The sequence below is a fragment of the Coturnix japonica genome, chromosome 4 (assembly GCF_054131305.1).
Source record: "Coturnix japonica strain WE chromosome 4, WE-NBRP24, whole genome shotgun sequence".
NCBI classification, from domain to species: Eukaryota; Metazoa; Chordata; class Aves; order Galliformes; family Phasianidae; genus Coturnix; species Coturnix japonica.
In genome coordinates this window covers 65,322,098-65,337,144 of record NC_140666.1, presented here as the reverse complement: position 1 = coordinate 65,337,144, position 15,047 = coordinate 65,322,098, and the positions used below count along the sequence as shown (strand labels likewise).

At 41.2% G+C, this 15,047-nt stretch overlaps 1 protein-coding gene across 4 annotated transcripts in view; it reads left to right on the top strand.

Annotated features, from left to right (window-relative positions):
- The first annotated feature begins 9,794 nt into the window (after positions 1 to 9,794).
- The window catches only part of SLC7A2 (solute carrier family 7 member 2), a 36,989-nt gene continuing 31,736 nt past the window's right edge, over positions 9,795 to 15,047 (top strand). Inside the window, exon 1 of one of the 4 annotated variants that reach the window (XM_015862347.3) lies at positions 9,795 to 10,040. The gene's annotated coding sequence lies outside the window, so the exon portion shown is untranslated. The remainder of the gene's footprint in view (positions 10,041 to 15,047) is intronic. The other 3 variants (XM_085545345.1, XR_014945411.1, XR_014945413.1) reach the window with 3 other exon arrangements.

The following is a 15,047-nucleotide window of genomic DNA, read 5'->3' as shown; positions in this document are numbered from 1 at the left end:
AAACCCCTTGCCATGAAGCAGGTTGCCAACTACTAGATCAGGTAGTTTAGTATGGACTGGCTGTTGGCTACCAGTTGGAGTGTTTGGAGTATGTCCATTCAGTACGCTCTGAATTGTTCTGAATTGTTCTGATTCTGAAACCTGGAATTGTTCAGAATCTAGGTTTTTTGGTAAGAATCTACTTGAAGGATGACCACAAAATATGTCCTCTGCCACCGTACATGTTAAATGCAGAAGATTCACACTGAGAGGTCCAAGGTTGGTTATAAAATAGAATTTTATGTTTGCAGCAGAACTAGTCTTTGCACTTTGAGGCACAAGGAAAAAGTCCTTGTTTACAGGGTTGGTTTTTGTTTGTTTGTTTGTTTTGTTTTGTTTTCATGGCTACTAATGTTACTCTGCTGCAAAATAGCCCATTTAGTAAAATTTCTATAAAGGTTAATAACCTTTTTAAGCATCTTGGCTTGTTTCTTAGTGTCACACAAAGGAGCCCTGAGGGCATTTGGCTGAGTGCAAATGTTTCTGCATTTGAGTTCCATTTTGCATTCAGAGATTCCAATGGCTAAGTCAAACAGTCTCCCCACATGCTCAGAGATTTCTGAGTGTAGGCACTTTTTCTTATAATCCATTTATGAGAATACCAGTCCCTACAGGATAAGTGACTTCTCAGATTCCCTGGGACCTGAAGTACACCTTTTCCCAAGAGCTTTAACCTTATAGATTTCAAAATTAATCACCTCATTACCTCATAGGTAGCATAAGGACTCTGAAGATACAGTGCGTGATACTGTAGATTTCCTGCTTCTTCTTCCTATCTGAGGCTGAGCATTTTTTCAACTCTAAAACATTCCTTCGAACAATCTTATTTGTAACCAGTATCCAACAGTTGCTTGCAAGGGTGCTAAATTCTTAAACATCTTTTCAGGCTGAGCTGCTAATCCAAACAGTTATAATGTTGCTACAACTAGTTAAGTTCAGTTCTGTGCTGTGTGCCTCACTGCTTGGTTTAGTACTAATGCAGTCCTCTTTTTTCTGCATTTCTTGTGTTGGGAAATAAATCCAATCCATGTGTGCTAATTCTTATACAAGTCATCTATTAAAAAAAAATAAAAATAAATGCAAATTGCTTCTAAATCCTTGCACTCAGGCCTAATGTTTCCCAGGCAAAGTTACAAACATAGTGCTTTCCAAAACTACTTTAGTAATTAAAAATATATTTACACTTTTCAAAAGACAAAGAATTGCAGAGGATCTTCTAGACCACCATGTTTAGTCCCCATTATATGATCTTCTTCACAAATTCAGCTAGCTCTGTTTTAAAAGCAGTTGCTTTATTCTCCCCCTCCACACCTCTCTTATGCAGTATTACATACTGACTCATATGTCCCAGCTAAGAAGTATGGTTTTGGTTGTGCCAGTACATTCCTTTGCCAATCTAAACATTTCTTTTCTCTCCTTTGAAATATATATTGCAAACGTATCTCTCATCAGAATTCAATTTGCTAAGATAAGAACTCTCTTTTCAAGCTACAGCAGGGGAGATTCAGGCTGGACCTTAGGAAATATTACTTCTCAGAAAGGGTGGTCAGGCACTGGAATGGACTGCCCAGGGAGGTGGTGGAGTCACCGACCCTGGGGGTGTTCAAGGAAAGACTGGATGTTGTGTTGAGGGACATGGTTTAGTGGGAGCTATTAGTAATAGGTGAGCGGTTGGACTTGATGATCTTTTAGGTCTTTTTCAACCTTGGTGATTCTATGATTCTATGATTCTTTTGGAAGCATTTATGCTACAGGTTGCAGCATGGTGTATATACACCACAAGACAGATTCTGATGAGGGCAGTCTTCCTGTGAAAGTCAAAAGCTCTGTGCAGTCCTTTATAGTAGATCTCTTTTTGCAGTTTCCATGTGTTTGGTATGCTTACTGTATCATGTTTCAGGGTATGTATGTGCACATATACGCATAATGTATATAAAGTATGCACATACAAACACATGTGACCAAAGACATACACAAGGTAACTAGTTGTACAATTTGTGGCATTTCTGTAGTCAATTACAAACCTCAGTTGTAAACATTTGTTTCCTTGGGGAACGTTTCAGTAATTACTGAATGCTGTTGTTGTGCAGAGATGGAGCAGTGTGCTGACATGGTTTCCCCAGCGGTACAAGAGGGACTGAATGATTCAGACAGCTTTCTTCCCACCACACTAGGCAGAACTGAACTTAAAAATGTGTCAGTATATATTTATACTCTTTCTTCTCCAAGGGCAGAAGGGCTGTTTAAGTCTTCCACATCTGGCTGCTCTCTCCCACCCTTTTCCTGTGGGAAGTTCTCTCACATCTTTGGCCACAGAGAAGAGGAAGACTAGCTGTGTGAGGAGACTACCACAGCAACCCAAAGGTCAGTGGAATCTTCCTGGGAAAACTAATTAAAAGTATTGCTTTACTCTGCAAAGTGATTTTGTAAAGATTTCAGTCAGTGCTATGAGTGACAGAGACATATCAAATCACAGGAACAAATTTAGGAAGGCTGGAGTTCTAGAAGGTAGGATCTCTAGGATGCAGCATGAAAATTGTAAAGATCTGAGATGAATATATTTGCTGAAAGTCAGTGTAAGAATCTATTAATCAATGAAGACCAATGCCACTGGCACTGAAACAAATTGTCTGACTGAAATGTGTGGAGAAACTCATGTTTCTCACAATGTGACTAAAGCACGCGATTGGCACATACTGCAAAACAGTCTGACCAGACTTTCAAAGATCAAGTTTGCATAGTTTGCATGTCAGGAAAACAACTAACAAGAGTGACATGAAACTCCACATGAATATTTACAAGAACCCAGAATCAAAAACTTGTATGTTAAAAGATAACCTGAGAGTCTTTACAGAAAGCTTCATTCTCAAGGGTGAACTTTTTGTTCAGGCATCTCAGAAGCTCAGTGAGATGACATCTGTATCTGGTCAGTGTACATCAAAGGCAAGGTATTTTGTCCCACTCCACACTGGAAATTTGGACTCTTTAAGAGAGTTCAGTATCTGAGGTCATAATGATAGACTGTCTGTGCGCCCTCTTGATGCTGGGAAAGAATGGTTTATGGTTCAGAAGCTGAACAATAGCATCAGAATTGATACTGGCAATGCACACCATGGCATCCTTTTTGATATGTCATATTTAAAAAAGAATTCCACTTTAAGCCTTAGGATTTTACTCCTGCTGGATTATGTTATTATTCTCTTTTTGCTGATCTCCATGTCTGATAAACCTCTACTGGCTGATGCTACTTTGTGTAGAGCTCCGCTGAATAATGCAGGTAATACATACTTACCTAAGCAACCTAAGAAATATCTAAATATCTGAGTAATGCAATGATTTCTGAACTCAACAAACCCTTCAGCACAGACTGCAAAACTTGCACTTATTTCATGTCATAAAAAGTCTCAAAAACAAAATCATAACCCCATCCTAATCTAAGAAATTACCTCCTCTACTTCTTGCTGGCAAATTGGAGTGTCACTTTGATGCACAGCTCATGTGGAAAAGTAGAAGAGATGAAAGGAATCCAACCATCACAATCTCATAGGGCAGATTTCATTCTTTAAATGTGCCAAAACTCATGCTGCCTGGCTCAGTTTCAGCAAATTATCTAATATATCTTAGTGAGGCAACTCATGTGATCCATTATAGCTAATCAAACCTTAAGTACTAAGGCAAATTCCAGCACCAGAAGAGAATAAGTTGAGCCTGTGAACAGTAATTGTGTACAGCAGACTAAAGCAGTGGTTAATATGTAAGCAAACTGCAGATAACTATAACTAAAAGTATATTTTCTTTGCTGATGAGGCTGGGCAGGTTTCTTGGCATGTGCTCCTTCTACTTTTAGAAATTTAGTTGACATGGCCCCAGTTGCTCAATTTGCCATAGGTTGCTGGAGATACTTGTTGGTTACCTCAACAGTGTTCAGGGAAAAACAGAAGATGATTGCAGCTTTCCTGCCACTCCCCCTACACTCCCCTTGGTACACCCCCTTGAAGTCTCAAATGGCAGGCCTGCTTTACACAGCTGAAAATCAAGTACTGCCAGAAATTTTTCCTACTGTAATGGAAAAGCAATAATTCATCTCTGACTCTGCATAGCCAAAATCTCTAAAGAAAATAAACCCCCTAAACTAATGGAAAGATTAAAAATGGCCACCCACTGGTCATGTAAATACACAGTTAAATCTTATACTTTTTTTTTTTTTTTCCCTGCAAATGAACAATCAATTATTTACAGATATACACAACTTTTCTGTGATTTATTTAAATGTCCCTTTGTTGTTGTTCAAACATAGTGGTTTTTATTTATTAACACAAATTAAAAATACTTCTTGGGTTGTGTTTTTTTTTTCTCCTTTGCAACCTTTTATCCTCCCTGTTTGTATTTGAGAAGGTTAAAGGACGATCTGTACTGCATAATAAAAGTTCTTATTTATCTAGTGACCAAATGTATTTCAGTCAGCTAAAATGTGAAGCTTCTGTTCTGCCAAGTAATTCTGTCATGACCTGATGGGTATTAACCTGCTTGAAAGCGAAAACCTTCATTTTATCTGAAGGAAGATACTTAACAGCTCATTTAATGTCACCAGGAACTGTGCTGGCTGGTAACTGCTTCTCTATGTAGCTCATGGCAATGTTATTTAGAGGTAGTGATCCTGTGAGGGTCACCAGCTAGTTGGAGTCTGTGAAGATCACAGAATCATGGCCTCTGGATTTCACTCAGTTCACAGCTCTCTGGACCTGGTCATCCAGCCAGATTTACCCAGCAAAGACTACACTTATCTAAACCACAGGTGGCTAGCTTCTCCAGGGGAATGCTTTGGGAGACAGGATCAAAAGTTCTACTAAAGTCTGTGCATGTCCAAAGCCTTTCTTTCATCCACTGGGTGGGTTAACTTGTCCTAGAAGGAGGTTCTGTATATAGGTGTTACACTAGCAAGTCTCTAGTCATTTGAGACCTCCCTGTTGTACCAGAACTGCAGATAAATCATAGAATCATAGAATTACCCAGGTTGGAAAAGACCTTGAAGATCATCAAGTCCAACCTCAGCCTAACCAGTACCCATCTCCAACAACCCTCTGCTAAATCATTTCCCTGAGCACCACATCTAAACGGCTCCTTCACGAGCACTTCCACCAGCTCCCTCAGTACCCTCAGGTGGCTCCATGGACTTGTAACTGTTCTGGCGGAGTAACAGTTTGCTGTTTCCTCTTGAATTATGAGACATTTATTTTGCTCTCCATCCCTGTCTTTCAGCTCAGGGTTCCGAGTACTCTGAGGATAGCTGGTTTGTTAAAGACAGAAGCAAAGAAAATATTGAGTACTTCAGTCTTTTCCTCACTCTTGGTAGTAATGTTCCCCATCAGACCCAGTAAAGGACGCTATAGTATGCTATTGATTAGGCAGAATTAAATTACTTAGTTAGTGGTTCAGGCCAATGCTACTCAATAACATTCAGAAGATTTATGCATAATGTATACAATTTATTGATAAGAAAGCATAATCAAAATTGCTGTCCTGCTAGACTTGGCAAGGGCTTGAGCAAGTATTTTTCTTGTTGCAAATGTTTTGGTTGAATTTGTTTCCCACTAATAACAGAATTTCTCTGAATAACTAATATGTATTATAAAAATATATATATATTTGTTGTACTGCTCGTGTTAATGATGGTAGGCTGATGACATTCCACACTATACCTAAAATGTCCAGAAAAATGAAGAGAAATTCCACTGAGAATAATAGTGAAACTTGTCCACCAGTTTGGGAATACAACATGATTTTAACAGAACAATCCATAAGCCTCCAAATAGTCATTCTCTGGATACTTTTCCATTCTTTTTATTTTATCAGACCATCTTTATGACCATGTGAAATAACAGCTACAGTATAAAGGCAGTATCAGAGTTACAGATGCTTGTCTTTATGACAACACTAAGTTGGAAGGGAGTGCTGATCTGCCTGAGGGGAGAAGGGCACTACAGAGGGACCTGGATAGACTGGATCCATAGGCCAAGGTTAACGGCATGCGTTTCAATAGGGCCAAGTGTCAGGTCCTGCATTTGGTCACAACAACCCCAGGCAACCCTACAGGCTTGGGGAGGTGTGGCTGGAAAGCTGCCTGATGGAAAGGGACCTTGGTGTGCTGATGGACAGTCAGCTGAATATGAGCCAGCAGTGTGCCTAGGTGGACAAGAAGGCCAATAGCATCCTGGCTTGTATCAGATATGGTGTGATGAGCAGGACTAGGGAAGTCATCCTACCCCTGTACTCAACATTGGTGAGGCCTCACCTCAAGTACTGTGTTCAGTTTTTGGCACCTCAGTACAGAAGGGACATTGAGGTGCTGGAGCAGGTCCAGAGAAGGGCAACAAGGCTCGTGAAGGGCTTGGAGAATCAGCCCTATGTGGAGAGGCTAAGGGAGCTAGGGCTGTTTAGTCTGGGGAAAAGGAGGCTGAGGGGAGACCCTAATGCCCTCTTCTAGTACCTGAAAGGTGCTTACAGTGAGAGCAGGGCAAGTCTCTTCTCACTGGTGACAAGTGACAGAATGAGGGGAAATGGCCTCAAGTTGCACCAGGGCAAGTTTAGGTTGGATGTTAGGAAACACTTCTTTACAGAAAGGGTAGTTAAGTACTGGAATAGGCTCCCCAGGGAGGTGGTTGTATCGTCATCCCTGGATGTGTTTAAGAGCCATTTGGATGTGGTGCTCAGGGATATGATTTAGCAGAGGGTTTTTAGAGTTAGGGTTCTGGTTAGGCTGTGGTTGGACTTGATGATCTTCAAGGTCTTTTCCAACCTGGGTAATTTTATGATTCTATGATTCTATGATTCACTCAGATATACAGGTCTGAAAGAGTTCTCCTGTAAAAAGAGAAAGTAAAAACCCAGACAGGTTTAAGACAGAATTTGATCTACTTCTGCAAGGAGCCATATAATATCCTAATCCCAACAAGGATAGTGAAGACATTTACATATATTTCCATACTGCAGTCCAAACAGGACCTGACAGTGCATTGATGGCAACAGCTCCTCACTGACCTGGACTAATTCTCATCTGTTTACCTGCAATTGTGGAGATATGGAACTCACTGTTGACTACAAACATGCCTGAGAAGCTTTGTTAAATGAATAAAAATTCCCAGGTATGTTTGTAGTAAGCACTGTTCTCCAAGAGTGTTCAAGTTTCTGATCTAACTTGAATAAAGCTAGGCTATGCATATATCCAGGAGCAGCAGTTTTGTCTGTAGAATACACACATTCCCAGTGAGGCTGTGAAAGGAGCAAACCAGAATAAAACTGCTATTTGCTTTAATTGCAGGATACCTTAGTACATGCTAAACGTTTGAATCAGAACTGGTACACATACAAGTAGCCAGGGATACACTGAAGGCTGACAGTGTGAGTCTGAGCCCTTCAAAAGGGGAGCTTTTCCCAACAGCAGGCAAATTTACCTCAGCTGCGCAGTTGCTGGGAAAGGACTTTCCACTGAAGAAAAAGAAAGCTGTGGTTGTGGAGGACTACCAAACCTTCCAGAAACATTCATACTGAGTTTTGTGACATTCTGCCTTTTTATAAAAGCAGTTACCTATCTGTTAACATTTCAAAGTCATTGCAGAGCATGAGAGCAGGCAAATCCACCGCATTTGTTAATGGAGCAATGCAGTATAAGTAAGGATTGAGAGACTATCTGGCTCCTTTTCCTGTTTTAAATCATGGCATTTTAAAACCCCGCTTAAGCCGGATTTCAATATTTCAAGATTTAAATATTTCTGAAGCAAATTTTAAGAACTATGTGTAGAAATTTACAGAAGAGTTTGGCCCAGCAGTGAAATAGAGAATGCATGAACTGCTAATCATACCATACGCAATATAATTGATACAAAATTTATTAGAAAGTTGCATCTAAGCAAAAGACACGGATTCAAAGATGGCACATGATAAAGACAATGGAGACTTTTATTCACAAGTCAGCTGTATCACTGAGCTCTGGTGTTTGCAGAACAACTGTTTTCTTAAAGATGACAGAAGGGATGAGCAAGTATGTACATATATATATTTGCACATATGTACACACCATATGCAATAACTGAACATTAAGGAAGAGAGACAAGCAGATCCACAGCCAAAATTTTTAAAGGTATTCCCAACAGTCTGATGTATGCAGACCATAGTAAGGAAAGGTCTTTTGTAAGTAGAATATGTGCAGGGAGAAAGAGATGATGATTGTAAGATTTATTCCAGCTATTCTTAATGCTTGCTATTCTTAGCAATAGCTCTCCTTAGCCAAAGACTATTCTTAGGCTTAAAACAAGTATTTTAGAATATCTGGCCCAGGGGAACAATCTGAATTATTTAGGCTGAAGGAGGGAGAAGCACAAAACCTCTCCAACCTTTGGAAACACAGAACAAGTCACAGACGTCTCTAACAAAAATGACGAAACTCGTAAGAAGAAGCAGAGTTTTATGGAGCTGATGGACAACACCAGAATGAAAAGAACCAGAACTGTATATGTGTGTCAGGCCTAATACTGTGGCACTTTTTGCAGCTCTCAGACAAGTTTGGCCTATGGTGTGTCTCATAAGCAATATCCAAGGAATGACATGTTCAGAGTTGCAATAGCTCTTTCCCCTGTTCCCAATGCTCCCCGGTCCTTGGCCATGAAATTCCAGATTGAGCTATACATGATGCACTTTCCTACCAAGCGTGCCTCAGAGCTGCTCTATGAAATATATTCAAGAAAAGTTTGTAGGGTTTTCAGCAGTTTGAAGGGCCTGGCTCTAGTGCAGGCCTGGCCTTCCTCCCAGCAGCCAAGCTGATGCCTTTAATCAAACAAAGGGAAAAGTACAGGTTCTGTAACGTTTGTCTTACAATGGTTATTTTGTGTGCAAATTGTGTTATGTTCAGGATATAGAAGTCTTATACTCAAGATACAGGGGCTAGGTGGCCAAAGAAGCAGATGTAAATCTCAAAGCAGGGAACTGTTTTCTGACAAGTTCTTAGGTAACAGAAGATAGACTGTTTGCAGAAGATTCCTGTCACAACAAGGCTGCTCATAATTGAATCATAGAATCACCAAGGTTGTAAAAGACCCCCAAGATCATCTAGTCCAACCATCCCACCTACAACCAGTGTTTCCAATAAGATGAGAACAGGTGTTCACTCTCATCAAACCATCCCACAAAAGGAACTTGAGAAAGACCAGAATGATCAACTAAAGGATGTACCAAGCAAGAACTGTGGGTTCCAAGACCCCCACCTCAAAAAAATTAAAAAAAAAAAAACAAAAAACTGAGCACATGCAAGGAAGTGGAAACCTTTGTTAATGATTCTGGGGGAAAATATTGAATATGTACACACTTTCCAGGAAAATCTTTACATATATAACGCAAGAGATGTACATAAGCTGAAGATCTCTTGCACCAGCTGCACACATTAGGCAGAATTAGGCATGCATTGTGCACTGCAATAAAGACTGCCCACTTCTTAATACCACATAAGGAGCTTCATTCAGTCTGGAGGTGGCCTGGTGTCAGGGTAGGCACCCCGACACGCTCACCCATTTAAAACTGTGTGGAAAACATTGTTTCTAGAGGCATTAACCCCGGCAGCCAAGCTCCTAAGAGGCAGAAGCGCAAAGCATTCAGGGAGAAATTAGGTCGGAAAACGCTGGTAAATTAAAGCAAGAACTAGAATAATGTTGGCGCTTAGCGCCTGAGGTGTCGGCACCCACCGGAGGCGGGCGGTGAGGGGCGCTCAGACGGCCCAGAAGGACGCGGCGGGAAAGCCGCTCAAGGAGACTCCGGCTCCCCGCGCTGTGCAGGAGGGGGTACGGCCTCCTGAGGGGGAGGGAAGGGCGGGAAGGAGGAGTGGGGAAGCCTCGCACGTGTAGGAAGGCCACGCATGGGGGCTTTCTCCTTTCGGCCCTGAGAGAGCCCCTCCGCTAAGCCCGTAACTCCAGCGCAGCCCTTCCCGCCGCCGAGAGGAGCCGTGCCCGGGCCCCGTAAGTGACGCCCTTCCTCCGCCTTTCACTCCGGGAGCGGGCGGGCAGCACGGAGCCGCGCTGCTGGCGGTCTCCTGGTGAACGGGGTTGGGGGAGCGTCTATGCCGGGGAACCTCTCGCAGCAACCCTCACCTCCGCCAGACGAGAGGCTCCCTTGTGCATGGGGAGGCGACGTGGCGGGAGAGGGAGACCAAGTTTTTCTTTCAGCTGCCTTTAAAGTCCTCTGTATCTGTGTGTGTGTGTGTGTGTGGGTGGGTGGGTGGGGGTGTATTTTTGCGCGTTCCTCCTGCCCCATGTCACCTTCCCCACTTGGCTGCTTATGGCTGGGTGTGGGGGGGGTCGCTACCTGAGGTGGAAATCCCATTTCAGGGGAGAGTATGGTGGGGGTGTGGGTTTCTGCCAGTTGTAAAGCAGTTGTGAAATGTAAGGTTCTTCTGCTGGCTATGCATGTTTAAATATAGAAATGCGATTTAAGCGTGCGTAAACCAATGGGTGACATTCCTGGCAGCTTGTTTAGTGAAAAAGTATTTAAAATTTAATGTGTCTGAAGCAGCAGATAAAAAAGCCTTTGATTTTAAAATACTGGTTATCACTTTTGGTTTGATGCTGTTGGATTGAGTGCGGTAGATCTGATGAAGGTCTTGCCCCAGAGGGAACTCCATTAAATCAAGGGAACAAAATCACTGTGCATTGGGGGATACCACATGGCTTGGTTTTGACAAGGAGTGCAGTGTCTGCTGAATGCTACACCGGTGTTTGATGCTTCATTCCATTAAAAGTGATGAAGGTGAGAGATTTGCTAAAGTTTGGCCAAGGGCTGTATCCGGTCAGGACAGAAGGACTCAGGCTAACTGCACCACTCTCTGTTTCAAGTACATTAATACCCAACCAGTATTTATTTTAAAAGCTTTCAAGCTCATTTCTCTTTGTATTCTTTCTTAATAAAGCCAAAACAAAATACCTTAGGAGGCGTTCAAATGTTTCAGAAATGGGGAGTGTAAGACAAGAGATCATGGTATATAGAACTTCTTTATACTGAAAGAAGCTGATGATAGTTTGTTTACTCTAGCAAGACAAAATAAAACAAATTCTATGAAAAGCTCATGTAGACATTGTGCAGATTCAGTACAAAGTGGATCTTGGATCTGAGTTTGGATTACACAGTGTGGAAAATGTTTTGAGTTCTGGCTTGTGTTACCTACCTGCTCCTGTAAGCAGATGTCCATTGCTGTAGTTGGCTTTGCTTGATACTAACCCTGTCCACACAATTCTTCTGAACCCTACTGGCTCTTTTATAGAGAGAGACAGGAATAAAGACACCCCGTAGATATGTAAGTTGCTGTGACAATATATTTTGAAAGGTGCTGAATGTTTTTAATTACTCATTTTTAGCCTGTTAGTATCCATTGAGCTGAGGGTTGTCCATGCATGGAGTAGTCTTTTGTCTAATTGATGTTATTAAAAAATAACTTGGAATTCTTTGTATTTGGATGAAGACTGGTCACTCTGTGAAGTTCAAATGCAATGAAGTTTTAATCCTGAAATTCAGTAGATTGCCTAGAGTAAAAATGACCTCAGTAAAAGATGTATGGAAACATATGGAAAGGTAATAAGAAGATTTAGTTCCTCCTTATGTGCCTTGGCTGTTTTTTTTTTGTTTGTTTTTGTGTTTTTTGTTTGTTTTTTTTTTTTTCATTTTGCAGTGAACAGTGTTTAAAACAGAAGGGAACTGAACTTTCAGAAAACGACAAATGTGTATTCTGCTGGGAAATGCATTCATGTGAGTGATCTGCCAGTACAACCCCAGTGAGATTTCTAAAGGTTCCTAGTGAAAATGGGATCTGCTGGGATTTTTAAGCTGAATCGTTGAGGACAGTCATCTGAGAGCCACAGTATTATTTTGCCTGATGTCAAAGGCACAATTTAACCTAATGAATGTACTTTGAAGGAAATGCACAGAACATTGTCACTATCTCCACAAGTTCTTGCACAGAATTGCATGGATGTAGAATGTCATAAGTGTATTTTACTCACTGTGGCCATTAAGATTCTGTCCTAGACTGTAGGCTCCCACATGTGTGTTGCTACACAGAATCACAGGGGTTGGAAGGAACCTCAAGAGATCATTGAATCCAAATCCCCTGCTAAAGCAGGTACCCTACAATAGGTTGTGTGCATGTGTATGTCTGTATATGCATACCCCCTGTATGTTTCCAAGAATTAAGTATCAAACTACAGTAGAATGTTAGCGTGGTTAAATTTAAGGATATAGACCTTACATTTTATCTAACTTCTCCACCAAAACTTGTTATGAAATGACAGAGTCCTTTATTAGTGCCTGAATGGCTGCATGTATTTGATAAGTAAATGTTAAGCAGTCACACAGGAGAGGGGAAAAATAAAAAAGGAAGCAGTAGATATAAGCTATCACATTGTTCTGGAGTCCACAGAGTCCTTCCATTTGACTTTTTTCAACTACCTTTTCCTATCACAACTTGTAGTTAATACAGCTGATCCATAAAAACCTCCATGCAGTTGCTAGAGAAAGGTAATGTATGGTGCTTTGGTTCCCCAGGACAACTCATCAGAAATGCAACAGAGTGCACACGACAGCTGCTGATTCTGATAAGTAATCAGAATGGGAAGTCAGTGTTGGTGAGCCACAGTGCCCTGTGCCAGTAATGGCAAGGTCTTTTTTGCCTCTAAGATGTATTGCTGGTCTCACTAAATCAGCTCATTTCTGACGATTATTCTGTCATATGCACATAATACCAGGAAGAGATGATCACTGGAGATGTTCAATAAAAGTGTAGGTCTGGTACTTGGGAACACGATTTAGTGGGCAATATTGGTGGTAGGTGGGCATTGGGCTGGTAGATCTTAGAGGTGTTTTTCAACCTTAATGATTCACAGAATCACAGAATGACCCGGGTTGGAAGGGACCTCAAGGATCATGTAGTTCCAACCCCCCTGCCTGGCAGGGCCACCAAACATACACATTTACTAGATCAGGTTGCCCAGGGCCCCGTCCAACCTGGTCTTGAACACCTCCAAGGACGGGGCATCCACAACCTCCCTGGGCAGCCTGTTCCAGGGCCTAACCACTCTCCTAGTGAAGAACTTCCCCCTAACATCCAACCTAAATCTTCCCTCTTTCAACTTAAAACCATTTCCCCGTGTCCTGCTATTGTCAGCCCTTTTGAAGAGTTTACTCCCCTCCTGGGAGTAAGTTCCCTTCAGGTATTGAAAGGCTGCAATGAGGTCACCCCGCAACCTTCTCTTCTCCAGGCTGAACAAGCCCAACTCCCTCAGCCTGTCCTCATAGGGGAGGTGCTCCAGCCCCCTGATCATCTTCGTGGCCCTCCTCTGGACCCTTTCCAAAATCTCTATGTCTTTTTTGTACTGAAGGCTCCACACCTGGACACAGTACTCCAGATGGGTTCAGTTGTATTGGTTGCTGGAATGATGGTGAGCTGTAGAAAGGTCAGTATCTGCTGTTAAAAGGTGTTGCACTGCCAAAATTCAAGTAAATAAGTTTTCCTTCCAGATCTTCTACAAGAAATTTATTTAGAAATATTTTGTCAGCTTTGAGATTAAACTGGTGCAAAAAACAAATTGCACCAAGTGATTTTACCATACTTTACTATTGTCTTCTGTATGTCATACACATCTCTTCATCTGTGCTTTTTGCTTTTTCAGAATAAAGTGTCATTTTCTGAGAAATATATGTAATAAATATGTTTTTGCTGTAAAGAACATTCTTCTTTTCTGTTTGGGGATGGGAAGTTGGGTTCAATACAGTCTGATCTTTACTGAAAACATAGTGAGGAGAACCTGTTTTGTGCCTGTGTGAGTTCATGTAGCTAATCCCTGGTCCTAACCCATTTTGTTTGAAGTTATTTCTGTGTTTGAAGTTTGATTGCAAGCTGTTGGACAAGATGAGAAAGCAATTGTGTTTATTTTGTTTGTGCAGCACCATGTGCATTGTGGTTGTGGGATAAATAATAATTTAAAGGGAAGGGATTATTTATTGTCCTTTCTTCAGTTTCATTGGATTGAGACGCATCTCCGTATTGGTTAAAGAAAATGTAACATTTGGATATTGTGAAGATATCTGATTACTCCCATGAGGACTTAATTTAATTCCTTTCAATGTGGTATTTGCACATTATTTGCTATAATACAGATTTTATTTTGCCCTTGTGTGTTTTTGGACCATCACGCAGTCAAGAGAAAACAATAGGATGTGACTTGTCATGAAGTGCTTTCAGCACTGTGAGTTAGGTGGAAAAGCTTGTGGAAATACAGAATTAGTACAAATGTGTGGTTCTTTTCAGAGGTGCACTGTTTTGGTGGGCTTTTTAGGAGAAGGAGTTGAGATGACTAAGCTGTATTTTTGATCCTTGTCAACTTAGTCTAAATTGTTTAATGGTTTCAAGTGAGTATCTGGGTGCTGTTGGTAGCAGTGTTTAATTGTTCTCTTCTGCTACAAGGGTGTCAAGAGGGGGAAGAACCTTCAAGGGTGGTACTGAAGAACTGTGTGTCATGAAACATCAGTTTTATTGTGTGGAAATTGTGGGTTAGAAAAAAAATCCTTGTAGCTTTTTGCAGTACTTGTTACAGGGTATTAAAGTGTGTGTTCTGCTGTTGTTTTTTGTCCCCAACACTGTTTGTAGAAACTCAGGAAACAAGAGATATACCTGAGCATTCTGGAAATTACTTTCATGGCCTTTTCCCTTACATCAGCCAATGCCTGAGGAGTCTCCTTTATATTTTCATGATGAGAAGTTTTCAGAAATTAAAATTTACATGTTTGTACATAATTTGGAAAAGAAAAGCAGCAATCTTTCTCATTATTTGTCCTGTGAAATTGCAACTTTTGTTATGATGGTAGAGCTTGATCTTGAAAAATACCCTATGTACCATATAGTAGCCAGTTATTCTTGCTATGAGGCAGTCTGGTATAATGACTGTCTTCCAACAACAAGGTACTCCCTGTCTGTTTAT